Raw genomic sequence first — 6470 nt, forward strand, 5'->3', positions numbered from 1 at the left:
AACATTTTTTCGAGGTATGATTGACATACAAAAAGTTATACATGTTTAATTCATACAACTTAATGTGGCTGGAGAGAAGTACACATGCATGATGTCAGCTTTAAGAAGGAACAAATTCCCCTCAGCTCATAAATCTCAGGTAACATTCTAACTGAAATCAATTTTTTCTTTAGGCCTCAGAGAAGCCAGTTGTTTCTGCTCCTATGCCAGGGTGGATATAATAGCTCATTGTTTGCCATTGGGTCTCCAGAGCCGATTTATGCTGCCTACTGTTGGCCAACATTTTAAGTAAAACTTCCTTGAGCTCATGGTGAGAAAATGTTGCACTGGGTATCAAGACCAAGGCAAGGCTGTAAGCAAGCTTTCAACAAAAATTCAAGTCCTTTACTGCTGAAAACTCTGTTTTGACTTAACTCTACTCTACATTGCTGAAGCAGGAAGAAATGTGAGATTACAAGGAAAGAAAATCCGAAACGCTAAATCACCGCACCCTCTGCGTGCAAAGCAGCACCTTTTCAATTTGTCATTACCTTCTTGTTTCTAGTTCTCTTTTATATATAAAAAGACCCCTGAAGTCAACTTGCCCAAAGTCATTCCATGAAGCTTTATAAGGCAGGAAGAAGGGCCCAAGAGGGCAGGCGGGCAGGTATAGCACAAGTGGTAGAGTGCATGCTTAATATGCATGAGGTCCTGGGTTCAATCCCCAGTACCTCCTCTAAAAATAAATAAACAAACCTAATTCCCACCCCCTACCCCCTAGAAAAAGAATATAAAGCAGGAAGGAGGCCCTCATGTTGACAATGAAAGAAGTCAGTTCAGGCACTTGCCCAAGGTAACCCAGTGGGTCAGTAGTAAAGCCATGGTCTCAAAGCTTCCCATCCAAAGTGCCCAGTATGCAAGGAGTTTTGGGGACACCAGCTGACAGGTCATCTGTTATGTTTCTCCTTGGCTCAGACCAGAACCATGCTAGTGTCCATGTCAAGAACTCAGTGACAGTGGCAAGCAAGCCTTAGGCCTTCCATACAAAGGGTGAGAAATGTCAGTTCTTTCAAAGGAGAAGCTTCATGCACAAAACCTGGCTTTCACCAGAATCGAGCATGCCGTGAGGTCAGAGGCCAGGAGGCTTCTTGGGAAGGTGTGCATTCTGTGTGGAATGTCTGAACTTGCCAGATCTCAGGGAAGTTGGACTTCTCCCAAGGAGACTTTTGCCCTGACTCTTGATAACTGTCAGCATGTCTCACAAAGACAAGAACTCCCAAGACAGAGATGCCAAGCAGCTGGGAACCATTAAAAATAAAACTTGAGCTGCTGAAGGAAACTGGAGACTGAGTGATTTGTCTTCTGTGGGCTGCAACCTGTGAACTTTGAGAACGAAGTACCATTTATTGTGGGTCTGCTCTGAGCCTGCTTCTTCCCACACTTGGTTTCACTGAGGCAGTTCAGTGTAGTGCAAGGTTTCTCAACTGAGGCACTACTGACATTTTGGACAGGACAATTCTTTCTTGTGGGAGCTGTCCTGTGCATCATAGGATGTTTAAGCAGCATCCCTGGCGTCTACCCACTAGAGGCCAGCAGCACCTCTTCTTGCCACCTGTGACAACCCAGATTGTCTTCAGACATTGCCAACCCCTGGGAGGCAGAACCACCCCCAGCTGGGAACCAGTACTATAGTGGTTATTTCGCAGGCTCTGGAATCAGACAGCTAGGATCCAAATCTTGGCCCAGCCCTTACCCCAATTATCAGGTAACTTTAGAAAATTCCATAGCTCCTCTGTTCTTCAATGTCCTTAACTGAAAATAAAGTTAGTAGCAATACCCACACACAGTATGGTTATGAGGATTAAGTGAGACAAAACACATGAAGCATGCAGAATCAGGCCTGGCACACAGAAAGCCAACGTTCCCATACGTAGTATCATCTCCATTTTTCAGAAAAGAAAAGTGAGGCTCCAAGACGTGACTAAGAGAGCACAAAGTCAGCAAGCATCCCAGCTAGGATATGAACATGACTCCTCATGAACTCAACAGCCATCAAGTGAGCTACTACCGCACCACAGGCCTTATTCCAGGATCTTCAGCTAAAGAGGAAACGAGACAATTCTTGTGTTCTAGGAACTCCATTTCTAACAAAGGAGGCAGACACGTCACCTGGTGGTTTCATAATGCCTGTTGGGTGCTATGGTAGAAGAGCAGAGAAGGACTGGGTTGTGTGTGCTCAGACACAAGGCTGGGTCGAACCCAGCCCAGGTCATAGGGGAGGTGACACCCAAAGGGATCCCGAAAGACTCAAACTCTTTCCACGTCACCACACCACTTATTTCATCTAACAGATGACAGATAGCTTTCGACAATGACTGCAGATGTACTTTTGAGAGGTGAAGCCTGCAGTGAGCCTGCAGGGACACCAGCCCCCAAAGATTTGTGGAAACGGAAGAAATCAGAGTCTCACTGAGACTGACTCAGATCTCTCATTCAGAATTGCAGAGGGGTGGGTTGAAAGCTGCCCCTCACCTAAGTCAGTGCATTCTTCAGCAGTTTGGAGAGAGCTTATTAGCATGCCCCAATTGACAGCATTGGGCTCTTTGCTCAGTTTCAAAGACAATTAAACTTACTCAGCATGAATAGGCAGTGATGATGAATAAGTAAAAACCCAAATTGCCACAAGAGCAGGTCCTTTTCCTTGAAGAAGCTGCTTGCGTAAGAAGGGACCATGATCCTCACAATAGACAAAGGGGTTTCACAAGCAGAGATATTTTAATAGCCCTACATTTCACTTAATGAGATGACTGCTGAAGGCCCATATTCATATTTCCATTGGTTGGCTCCAACACCTACATCATGACTACATTAATATTATACACCTGTATAGAAACCCAAATGCCTAGACTGATCCCATGTGACAGCCTGGGGCCCCTGCTAAGAAGGTGGGGAGGACCAAACCAAAAGGCAGTCCTTAGAACAGGATCCAGTGCCACTTCTTGTTATCAATCTATGATAGGGAAGAAGGCCCCAAAGGTCCTCACTATACAAAGTGTGGCCCATACACCAACAGCATTGGCATCATCTGGGAGCCTGTTAGAAACGCAAATTCTCAGGCTCCATCCTAGACCCACTAGATCAGAGTCTTTGGGGTGGGAATCTATATTTTAACAAGCTCTTCACATGGTTCTTATGTCAAAGTTTGAGAACCACTGCCATGGACAATCTTCCCTTCACCTTCCCTTTCATTAATTTATAGAACAGTTATTGAGTATCTATCCTTTAATAACCTTGTTACTAGATGCTGGGGGTATAGCAGTGAATAAAACTGACATAATTTTTGCTCTTGTATAATTTAAATTCTTCTCTGGTGAGCATTGGCAGTTGGTAGCCACTTCTGATGAGAAACTCATGAGGGAATTAAAAGCAAATGCTTATTCCTGACAGATATGCAAATAGTTACATTATGTCATAAACATGAACAGGCTATCCCAGAACAAATATTTAGTAGGCACTGGAGTTATGCTGTATGAAAAAAAAAAGTGAGAATTAGGCAATGCCTACCCTACTCTGCTTTTTTACAAGCCCCCTTGCCTACCCTGGTCTAGGATTCTATACTCAATTGCTTAACTACATTTTTATTTCTCCTACCCAAGTCTGTGCTCTTGAGAATGGGTCAATGTCTCATTCACTCTAGTTCCCCCAGGACTCAGTATGGTACCTGGAACTCACTTCGTATTTGCTGAATGAATAAGGAAAGAAATAAATCCCAATTAGCCTGGGACGTTGCCCACAGCCCCCCGTGTCCGAGGAACCCCTGAGTCAGCCCTAGGAACAACCTCCCCCTCAGGCTAGGAAAGGGTCCCCCTGCTCAATAACCTGCATGTCCACAAAAAGTCTGCAAGCAGGACCCTAACTCTCTTTACAAGCCAAATTCCTACCTAGGGGCTACAGAGCAGAGCTTCCTTCAGAGAAGTCAAGTCCCTCTGGAAGCACCTCCCTGTGCTGGAAGACTGCAGAATTGGCTAAGAAAGAAGGGCAGGAGAGATAGGCCTTCAGGGAGCTGCCCAAGGGCAAAATTAGAAATGAGACTAATGGGTCAGGACTGGAGGAGGATACAGGGAAGTGCTGTCCCCTACCCAGCCTTCTTGGAAAACAGGAACATCAACTGGTTGACACTAAATTAGCAACTCAAATCTCAGATTTCACTCAACTGGAAATCCTTAGGCAAGCTGATAGTGGCAGATTTTTGCTTCATTTGATGAACTTAAACCAGACTCTGTATTTACTTAGGGGAGAAGAATAAAGCAGTAAAACATATTTTTCACACTGAGATTACATTATCCAAAAGCAAGGTAAAAATAGGGATTTCATATCATTTTTCAGTCCTCAAGAAATAAAATCCCCCCTGAATATGTGGATGTACTGTTTGGGTTTTGCTCATGCACTTTCTTATAAGAAGAACATGATATATGAAAGTGGGAACTTCCATTTATAGTGAAAGTAAAGACACTCAGGGACTGTAGGAGGGCCCTGATAAAAGAAGAGATGAGAAGAGCTGACAGAACCCCCTTGGTGAGGCCACCAGTGAGCAGCAGCTGAAGGAAGGGGGAGGGGGCTTTCTTTTCTCCATCTTGTATGCCAGCAGAATCCTCCTCTGGCTTAACAAAGTAAGCTAGAAATTGGTACAAGCCTTACACATGGCTTGTGTATGATGAGAAAGAGCCCAAGCAAGACTTACTCTTACCCTCAATGTACAGAAGCTTCTAAGATGAAGCATGAGTGAAAGGCTTATGGTCTCTCACACCCTGTGCAGGAGAAGAGGAAGGGAAGAGGAGGAAGGATTCTCCAGTCAACCATCCACCCGCTGCAGTCTAGTGTAGGATCCCTGGGCTGACCCACAGCAGAGCTGCTTAGGGGAGCTCTGGGGGAAAGAATCATTAGGCCAAGGTGGAGATGAGACACCCAGGCAGCTCCTACAGAGGAGACCTCAAGCTCTGGGGATTTGAGTCTCCTAGGGGAGCCTATAGGCCTCATGGTCCCAGAGCAGGTGCTTGAGACCCTTCTGCCTGGCCAGCATCAGTCAGGCAGGGGTAGACAGAGGCCTGTGAACTTTCAGGACTGGGTCCCAGGGAGAGAGGAAGAGAAAGTCTCAGATTGAGAGAAAGGGAATGAGTAAATGAGACCCAGAGATAGAGAGAGAGAGAAAGAGACAGAGAGCTTGAAAGTGAGAGAAGAGAGAGATGGCAAGAGAAAAGCAAGTCATTAAGAAAAACAAAGAAGTCATTGAAAAAAACAAGGGTCATTAAGGTTGACTGAACACTATTTTAAGAGTTTCACATATATTAACTCATTTAATTACCCCTTATAACATCCTCCATTGTAGGTGTTATTATTATCTCCCATTTTATAGATGAAGAAACTGAGGTTTAGAGTTAGTAAATGTCTGAAACAAGATTCAACCCTAAATAGTTTGATTCCAGAATGTAGGGAGGGTAGGGGAGAGGTGAGATGGGAAGGGGAGAGAAAAGGAAGGGGAAAGAGAAAGAGAAAATCTTAGTACGGAAGACATTTCATGGAATGGATGGATGGATGGCAGACAACAGAGAGACAAGTGGAACAAGTCCAGCATTCCCTATTGAATCTGATCACTGTGACTCTGCAAACAACCAGTCACGACACAGAGGGTACTCTCAGGCTTATCCAGCTTCCTATCTATTCTGTCCAGTAAAAGCACAACAGGGATTATCACTTCACAAATTTTGTTCCTCAAATCAAACATTTCGAGAAAGTAAGATCTGGGAGAACACAAGAAGCCTAAAAGATGAGAGTTAGTCCTGCCTCCAAGGCTAGAGTCTAAAAATGTACGCTTTAGATTATGGGACCCAGAGAAAGTTAAATGACACTTACTGTTTTTTAAACTCCATTCAATAGATGGTTCCTGCATGTTCACCCTGGGCCAGGCCCTCTACTAGGCAATAAAGGATGAATAGGATGCTGGGCTCTCCAATGGCTCAACAAGTGACATTTGAGCTAGACTTCAAAGAATGAGCTGGAATTTCTCTGGTGAGGAGGAGGACAGCAGAGGAAACCAGGTGTACACAAGCCTGGAGGTATGAAAGTGCAAGAAATCTTTCAGAAATTTATAAGCTCAGAACAACAGAACTGAACAGGACATGGAAGGAAATAACCAGAGTCAGAAATGTGAAACTCTGATAGTACCAAGTCTTGACTGCCTCTCTAAGGCATGTGTATTTTAACCTTTGAAGTCAGGGACTCTTTGAGAATCTGGCCAAGATCTGAATTCTCTCCCCAGTAAATACACTCACATACACACACACACAAACACAAAATTTTACATTCAGCATCACAGTGTGCTCAGATCTCTGGTTAGATGCCTTCAACGTAGGCAACAGAGAGCTATAGATTATTTTTAGCAAGAGAGTGTCGTGATCAGATCCATGTATTAAGAGACAGCAGGAGAGCAGAAG

At 44.4% G+C, this 6470-nt stretch overlaps 1 non-coding gene across 1 annotated transcript; it reads left to right on the forward strand.

The window, feature by feature from the left end:
• Positions 1–642: 642 nt before the first annotated feature.
• On the forward strand, positions 643–715 carry TRNAI-AAU. The gene has a single exon. It is a non-coding gene; the product is annotated as a tRNA-Ile (tRNA).
• Positions 716–6470: the final 5755 nt, after the last annotated feature.

Source organism: Camelus ferus, chromosome 4 (genome assembly GCF_009834535.1).
Source record: "Camelus ferus isolate YT-003-E chromosome 4, BCGSAC_Cfer_1.0, whole genome shotgun sequence".
In the NCBI taxonomy this organism is placed as follows: Eukaryota; Metazoa; Chordata; class Mammalia; order Artiodactyla; family Camelidae; genus Camelus; species Camelus ferus.